Source organism: Rhinichthys klamathensis, unplaced genomic scaffold (assembly GCF_029890125.1).
Source record: "Rhinichthys klamathensis goyatoka isolate OS25496 unplaced genomic scaffold, OSU_Roscu_1.1 h1tg000280l_1, whole genome shotgun sequence".
NCBI classification, from domain to species: Eukaryota; Metazoa; Chordata; class Actinopteri; order Cypriniformes; family Leuciscidae; genus Rhinichthys; species Rhinichthys klamathensis.
This window is the reverse complement of record NW_026606799.1, coordinates 352,068-361,159: the sequence shown is the minus strand read 5'-3', so window position 1 is coordinate 361,159 and position 9,092 is coordinate 352,068. Positions and strand designations below refer to the sequence as shown.

Genomic DNA, 9,092 nt, shown 5'->3' with positions numbered 1-9,092 from the left:
GATGTTCAGGATGTTGTTTGTACTCTGGGATTTATTAATGAAACATTTGACATACTTAAATTTACGTGTTAAAGTCCAACAAACTATTTCACTGTTGTCACATTTATACATTATTGTCAAGTCGAACGAACCCGGAACTATTCGCTCACAAAATTTCAAATTAAAAGTTCAAAATCATGTACTGTATATAAGTTAACGTTATCTAGATTTTAAATTCGATTAACATTTATTTAAATTAATTCTAACTTATTCGGACTATTTTTCTCCAAGCAAAATAACAGGTTTTGTACAGACAAACTTTTCCCATGTCTTAAAAGAGAAAGAAAAACTAAACGTAAGATGTAATAAAAAATATGTATATTTTACTCAAAATCCCTTTTGAGATGCTGGTAATCAAGGATTATATATGCTTTACGTTCAAATAAAATGTTTTATTTGTTTAGATTGCCGAAGCATGATAATACTGGCACACACAGGAGAGATAGTTGTGGGTGTTGTAGTAGTGTGGGTGACCAATCCATTGAGCAGCACACTGGTGCTCGCGCGCAAGTTCTCCGATGTAGGTTCGGTAGCTCTATATTTAATGTAACTGGTGGACCGTTAAACACAATAACGGAAGCGCTGATGCATGATTTATTTTGTACAGGATTATACTTACTCTGAAATGTGGGCAGTCCGTGACTCGACGGTAAGTTTAAGGCTTTGTTATCTGGAAAATGTGGTCCTTTAAGAAAGTACATCTCGGGCCATGATGCCGCCGACATAAGCATTTTATGATTTTACATTTCTTTTGACCTGTACTTACTCGAGGTCACATACACATTTATTGTACCTGATTTATAGGTGTCTGCGGATGTGTTTCCGGATGTGTAAAACGAAGCATAATTTGAAGCATCACCATGTTTTCATCACAATCTTTTCGCGTCTTAAAAGTAGCACGTGGTTCAGGTTGTGTAAGTTATTTAAAACATTTGCTGGTCAAAACTCAAAACAATTGAATGTTTTGTTTAAACAATTGTTTACAGAAAAGCTTGTAATAGGCTGTTTAATGCCAAGTTCGATTGTGACAACTTCCCATATCATTTGACAACATGCCCGTTTAGTTTTCAATGACATATATTTTTTCCCTCGGCAGTAATGTTGAAAATGTTCGATAGTTTTTTGTAGTCAAGACTTAGGGTATGTGTCTATGCAGAAACTGAGTCAAATGTGAACCTAGCCTGAGAAATACTTGAGTAATAAATGTGTAACTAGTATGTGAATTTTCTCAGAGGCCTGCATGAGCTTCCTAACGTGTTTCTCAGTTTATTTGAGAAATTTTGTTTATCCATAAAGCATTCAGTATTACATTTGATACATACATCCTCTAAATTATCTACATGTTGAAAATGACATGTACACGTGTCTTTTGCAATGGAATCTTTTAGATTTTTATTAAGTAAATGTAATAATAATTTTCAATAGTTATTGCGAGATGAACATTAACTTGACTGAAACAACTTTGGTTTATCCATACATCATTTATTTATGTATTTATTTTTTATTCATTTTATGTGTAATAAAACCTCACTAATTTACATTACAAGCTATTCGAATCTAATCTAATTTTTAGGCCATATAAATAACAGCAACTGCACCAAATTGCATATTTTTGCAAAGTTTGAGCCCTTGAATAAAACTGAGGTGTTTTTTTTCTCCTCAAGTATAAGCTCCATATTCTAATTATATCATACTATATGAGACATAAAAGCATGATGTATCGAATATGATACAAAACATAAAACAAATATGGAAGCCATTTATGTTCCATTTAAAAAAAAAAGGTTATTCTGATTATTACGGTTTCGAGATTTGACAAATAAAATCTATGTATTATCATTTTGATTTGGCTACACAGAGCAAAAAAAAAAAGTTTATTAAAGTTTCTGTCATAGCTTCTGCATTCATTCTCATATATCTGTGTCTGTGGTAGAGTAGTGAGTTTTTTTTTTTTGGTAATACTTTTTTTATTGCCTTTTCTTAAACACTTACACAACAATGTACATCACATGTCTGTAACATCACATATAATGTAAAAAAAAAAAAAAAAACACCGGGGCTCGTATTACATGAAAAGTGCAAAAGCACAAACCAACATTGGATAATGAAGTGTGTACTTTGGAAGTCAGAGTTAACAATACACTGCAATCAATAATAGTCACAGATAAGAGAAATAAAATAAAATAGGGTTAGTGCAAATTAAAATATATTTTAAAATGGATATAATACCTAATCAACCATTTTGTTCCTCCTCTATTATATTGTTCATATCCCCATGCTCAATAAATAATAAAAAGGGACTCCAAATCCTCTTAAATTGGTCTTCTTTACCCTTAAGAATATATGTTATCTTTTCCACTGCAATGCATGAAGATATTTCTCTTAACCATCGAGTTATAGTAGGCCTTTCTATCTTTTTCCAATAAATGGCGATGAGCCGTTTGGCATGTAGAATACACATGTCAATCAATACTTGAGTGTCCTTATTAATTTTCCAGTTATCAGGAGGAATACCAATAATGAAAAGCCCCGGATCCAGTGGCAATCTAACTGAGACTATATGCCATATCATATTATTAATTTCTTTCCAAAAAGCTTTTATTTTATCACATTCCCACATACAATGAATTAATGTGCCTTTTGCACTGTTACATTTAAAACAGGTATCTGGTATGTTGCTATAAATTTTGTTTAGTTTCACCGGAGTTATATAGGTACGCATAAGCCAATTGTACTGTAACAGTTTTAGTCTGCTGTTAATTGTCTGTATTTGGGCTTTTGGACATGTTTGCTCCCATTTTTCCTTATCTATCTTCAATCCAAGGTCCTGTTCCCACATGGCAAGTCTGGATGTAGATGACTCCTGAGAACCTAACAATAACATGTTGTATAAACAAGATATGTGTCCTCCACCAAGGCTTGGTTTAGATACACATTTCTCCAGATTAGTTAGCTCTGGCTCAGCAAGTCCTTGCCCCCGGGCAGTACGTATAAAATTCCTAATTTGCCAATATTTATAATAATGTTTTTTAGGTATTTTGAACTTGTCAGTAATATCAGTAAATGACATTAGAACGCCAGAGTAGTGAGTTTAATGTGAAACTCGAGGTCGGGGACCAAATCGGTTCTGTGGTGTGCGGACTGGAGTCAGTCCTAGAGCCTCCAAACAAATCTTTGGGGTGCGGATTGGATCGATTCCTTTCCTAGAGCTCCTATCTGGTTTTAGGGAAAAATCGGGTCTATTGGAGACGAGCGATAGATTTCTTAGGCGTGCCGAAAGAACACCACAGACACAGTACAATCAACATGGGAAAATCTCATAGCAATACAAGCAGCTGTGAGAAATATGATACTTGCCAGATGCGAAGTTTATCTATGTATCATCTTTTTACTCTTTTAATTCCTTTTATAACTCTATAATCTTTTTATCTCTTTCAATTGCTTTTATAACTCTTTTAATTTTCCTTGCTTTTATTTTGTGATTATTTTAATTCCTTTCTGTGTTAAGCACTTTGAATTACCATACTAGTGTATGAATGTGCTATATAAATAAACTTGCCTTGCCTAGAAGATACTATTTCGGAATTGGTATAGAATGATGTGGTTAGCCTAGTCAAAGCATGTTGAATGTTGGGTAGAGGATAGAATAGTCCCACTCCGATCATATTTTGAGCTATTTTTAAACATTCCCAGTGGTCTTTAAATTATGATTATGCCATTTTTAGCCAAAATCACAAAACCTGTGCCGTTTTCTGGCACTTCGCTTCAGCAGAGCGGCAGTAGCTCATTAGCAATTCGCCTCTGCGTTGTGGGCGGAGCCGTTGGCACGGAGACGACCCTCCCCCTGCCCGTTGCTGAGAGCTCTGTCTCTCCCGCTAGCTTACATCCCCAATACCGGTGGGGCAACAGTATTATATACACGTTAATTATTATTATCCGAAGTTAATCAAAGTTATCACCGATCACCGATCATTATTTCACTCCAAGACGTCGCATGTGGAGACGCCCATTGGAGTTACTACGTCACAACTCCAGTCTATTTTAGCCGGCATTTTAGCGTCTGCTACTGATTCACAGCCATTTGAATGTAGAAATACTCAGAAATACAACTTTGAGCTTATTTTTCTCAAGATATGTCCTCTAACATCAGAAAAATGCCACAAGAACATGTTAACACCTAGAAAAACATTATTTTCATCGGAGTGGGTCTTTAAGCTATAGATAAAGTCCTCATCTAATGCTTGTTTACATTTGTTTGCTTCCAACATTTCACATAACTAGCCTAGTTAAACGAAACATATCTATGGCCACCTATTATCTGCACACTGTGTGTGTTTATATAGTCGTTTTAGTGTGTCATTTTTCTGCTTCCTCATTTTGGGTCATGTTATTCTTGCAACATGTCCACCAAAGACCTTCAGAAAAGTGAAGCCTCTTGTATCTTGGCCTGTGTGAAATATAAGCTGCTTCATTTGAAACGAATCAAACACTCTTTCCTCTTTCCATTTTGTAGGGAAGTATGTGGTTAACTTGAAAATGGCATTGACTTCTGCCTTTCAGCCAACTTAAGCCTGTTAAACAGGTTTCATGCTTTCAAAAAAAGAAGAAATGGCAGATTGCAAGGAGTATACTCTGGATTTATAGTAATTTTATATGTGTGTTCAGGACGAGGGCTGTGTGTAGTGCAGACAGGGACCTCACCATTTTGTCTGGCTGTCGTCCTCATGGAGCGGCTCCACTGGGTTCGACACAGATGTCTGCAGCTGATATCCACAGACAGGAGGAGGGGCTGGTACTCTCCTCCTTCATCACTTCCACCTAAGAGCAGCCTGGACGCTCAAGACCCTCTGGTTCAGCGGCTCAGTGGAAAGAGAAGAGTGGTGGTATCACAATGTGGTCCACAACATGCGGAGTACCACAGCTTCTCCGAGGGCTTTCAAGACAACAGCATCCGGACAACCAAGTATACACTCATCAGTTTCATACCCATGAATCTGTTCCAGCAGTTTCACAGGTGAGCTGAATATATTATGTCTAAATGATTTAATGGTGTGTTTGTATTTAGAGGTTTTTGTGTGTTACTGACACATTTGTGTTCTTGCAATAGATCGGCAAATCTGTACTTCCTGTTCCTGGTGTTGCTGAATTGGGTCCCAGTGGTGGAAGCATTTCAGAAGGAGATTACCATGATTCCCCTAGCCGTGGTGCTCACCGTGATTGCCTTCAAAGATGCCATGGAGGATTACAGACGTTACCGATACGACAAGAAAATTAACAACACATTGACGCATGTCTACAGCAGGTCAGTATGTGTTCGAGCCTGTTTATATGGTGTTGACAGTGTGTCTGTTCAGTTGTGTTTTTTTTTTTGAGTTTTCCCTGGTGAAAAAAAAAAAGCTAAGTATACTTGCAGCCAGACTAATTCAGTGTTCTTTAAGTGTGTTAATGATTAGTTAACTTGAAGTGTGCTATTTTGGAACAACTAATTTTGTACTAAGTATATTTTAGTTTTGGTATTAAATTGTTGTAAAGCATAACTAAGTGTATTTAGTGTACTTTTGTGTGCTAAATTGGAACAACTTCAAATATACTTAGTATACTTTAACTATGCCTGTGTGTGTGTAGGGACTAATTACATGCTTGATTATTAATATCAAGTGTCTTCGAAACATATAAGCAATATACCAAGTGTATTATATTTGAGTGAAAAGTATATGCTAAGTAATACCTTTGGCTTATTCCAAATACTACAAATTGCACACTTTGTCTTCAATAACAAATGCACATTAATAAACAAATATATTACTTAGCTATACTTTGTACACTATACTATTGTATACTATAATGTATTTTGAAAGTATACTTTCAATGCATTGTTACAATGATAATTTTCAGCACACAGTTAAAAATATACCTAAAATATATTTTTAAAGCTCCAGTCCGTAACTTATTTGGGTTAAAAATTATCCAAAATAAATGTTTGAGCAAGTAAATAACCAGCCAGTGTTCAAAACTATCTGCTTGCCTTAGCTCGATTCAAAACTGCTTCAAAAAGCTTGTAATAATGTTTTTAATTCCAGTGGTACTGGTGGATTTCCACGGGAAATTTGAGCATGTCTTTGCGTCATTACGTCACATCTGTACACATAAAGAAGGAGTCTCGGCTAGTAGGCTATGTTGCGTGTGATGATGTTGGAGGTGGAGATTTATAGCCTTTTCTCACAGCACTTGATATAATTAAACTTATTAATTTGATGGCGGATCCAGGTTCAAACGACAATCACCAGTGACAACTGGAGATTCACCTGTTGTAAAATGCAAAAGACTTTGGACTGAGAGTTTGGAAAAAGAGACTGCAACCGGGCCCATGCAAAGACAAGGATAAATATCTGAAGGGCTTTGAATGTAGTCACGCAATGCTGATGTTGTTAACATTAACAATTTGAGAACAAAGTATAATTTGCTCGGTTTGACGTGATATGATAAGCGATCGTTAGATTTAATCAGTGTGATTTACCGCAATGCTTTTTTCCCTTAGTTGGTCAGAACAAAAGTGGATGTTACTTGTTCAGATGACATTTTAGGGCGAAAATTCTTATGTTGGTCATACTTCCAAAAAGTAGAATCTGTTATTGTGAATGACAGTCTCCACACCAGCTCGGCAACTGACAGCTGCACATTCTCCTTAAAACATTGGATTCATCCGCGCTGTGCCGTGCCGAGGCACAACTCACGTAAAGTTAATAATTCCGCGAATGACTGCAATTGCAGAATTCGAACAGAAATGGCGACAAAGAGGAAAAACTGCGGACTGCAGCTTTAAGTAAAGTGCAAATAAATACACTTTTAAAAAATAAACAGAATTTTCTCTTCAAGTATATTTTTCTAAAACATATCTTGAAAATATACGCACGTACAATTATTTAAAAATGTGTTAAAAGTTAGGTAAAAGCATGATGCTAATATACTTTTAATATTAAAAGAGTATTTTAAGTATCAACTTTAATATTAAGAGTAAGTGTGCATCATTGATCATTATTTGCGCAAAAATATTTTCTCAAAACACGAGGTTTGCTATTTAGAACACAATTTAAAGCAGAATTATCAAAAAGCTAACCTTGTTAGTTAAAACATTAAAACAGCATGCCACAGGAAATGTGTTCAAAAGCACCGCATCCACTACAAATATTACTATTTATTGTAACTTCTGGATAATCATTTCAGTGCTTAACCCCATAAATGAGAGTATTTATTCTAAATGTGTTTATCAAAATGAGTTTTTAAATCATTCTGTTTACTTAATTACTTGGCTCACTCCAGTCTGTGTCCGTACGATGCGTACATATTTATGCCTAGTTTAGTTTCTATAATTCTCGAAATGTGCGTGGAAAATGGCGTTTGTTTATACATCAGGCCCTGGCTCTTACATTTTACATTTAATGTCCATTAATCCATTACAAGCTCTTAGTTAACACGACTGTAAGATTAGTTAATACGATTGCTAAATGTAAGATGTAAATGTATTTTTAGATAAAATGCATGATAAAATGCATTTAATTGCAGTTTTAGTTAAGAATAACCATGTTGGTAATGAGCTTCAATGTGAGAAAAAAAAATATATATATGATAATATCCATAATAGATATATATAATGTCTTAGAGCTCAAGGCAACTTTGAGTTAGAGGCTCATGAATAACAGCCTGTTTGATCCAGTCGTTAATCTGGGCCTGCTCCTTGGGCCTATGGATAAAATGTGATGGCCTTTGCCTTGTTCTGCATCTTGTGACAGTGGCGTATTAAAGGGATCATATCATGAGGAACACATTTTTCCTTCATCTTTTCAGATAAAGGAATTCATTGCACTGTGAAAACACTTAACTTTCAGCTCAAATGTTCTTCACCAGCATTAAAGACTGAAGCCGAGCTGTAAAAAATGGCTCGTTCGGAAATCTTTCTTCTTCTTTTTTTGATAAGAGAAACTAATAACATTTGACTACCCATATGTACACATCAGTGCAGTCTATCCAGTTTTTAGAAACCTAACCCAAGTAACGGTCTGGTAATACAAGACAAATCAGGAAGCTAGCAAGAGTAAAAAAGTGTAGAAAACCTTCAGAACTGTTACGGCCCCGGTGTAGCATCGGTCTCTCTGCATATCCTTCAGAAGGATCCCAATGTTCGAAATCAATTAAACTATAACTAAGTTTAGCTTTACTGCTTAAAGCCCAGACACACCAAAGAATTATAAGCAAAGAAAAAAAACTGCGGTGACGGAAACCAATTGTGGTGTCTGCTCAGTGCTCACAGACTGTCTCTGGGCCAAAACACACCACAAAGACTACAGCCAGCAGCCAACTAGCATGTACGTTCTGCACCTGCCTGAGAGGAATAGCTCTCCATACCAGCAGGTGGCAGTAGTCTGTATTCAGCATTCAAAAAGGGAAACTGGAAGAGCTAGGACTGTGAATATACATTGAGAATATACTTCTGTGGCCCTGTCCCAAATGGCACGCTAAGCACTCGCGGTCTTCCTACGAGTCCGCACTTTCTTGACGTAGCGCCGCTTTGACTGTCGGGAAGGAGTCTGCTGCGGAGCTCGCGCCAGTGCGCATATCGACATTCAAACACTGTGCCTCTGAGATGAGGAGCTAATTTTCAAGAAATGACATTGCATAATTCCCATATTGTGCAGAACACTTGAGCCCCTTTCACACAGAGATTCCGGAAAATACACGGATAAAGCGACCCGGGATTTGACCCGGGTTCGTTTGATTTTGGTTCATTCACACTGCCAGTGATTTTCTGGAATCAGAGAGTGCGTTCACACACAACCCGTAAAAATCCCGTAAAGACATGTGACATCGATGTGACATGTAAGTTAATGTCTCAGCAGCGTGTATAGTTTGCTTATGAGCAATTTCTGCGTTCTGGCAATTTCCCGGGATTAACGCGCTGTGTGAAAGGGGCTATTGAGAGCCACAACTTCCGTCTAGGCTCTCAAGGACTTTACCCGTTAGAAGTAATTTTTCTCCTTTGTTCCCTGTCCTTCCTC

At 36.6% G+C, this 9,092-nt stretch overlaps 1 protein-coding gene across 2 annotated transcripts in view; it reads right to left on the bottom strand.

The window, feature by feature from the left end:
* Window positions 1-3,264: 3,264 nt before the first annotated feature.
* The window catches only part of enpep (glutamyl aminopeptidase), a 61,193-nt gene continuing 55,365 nt past the window's right edge, over window positions 3,265-9,092 (bottom strand). Inside the window, exon 21 of one of the 2 annotated variants that reach the window (XM_056269045.1) lies at window positions 3,265-3,275. The gene's annotated coding sequence lies outside the window, so the exon portion shown is untranslated. Of the gene's footprint in view, window positions 3,276-6,836; window positions 6,847-9,092 lie in introns of those variants that run through there. The other variant, XM_056269046.1, reaches the window with a different exon arrangement.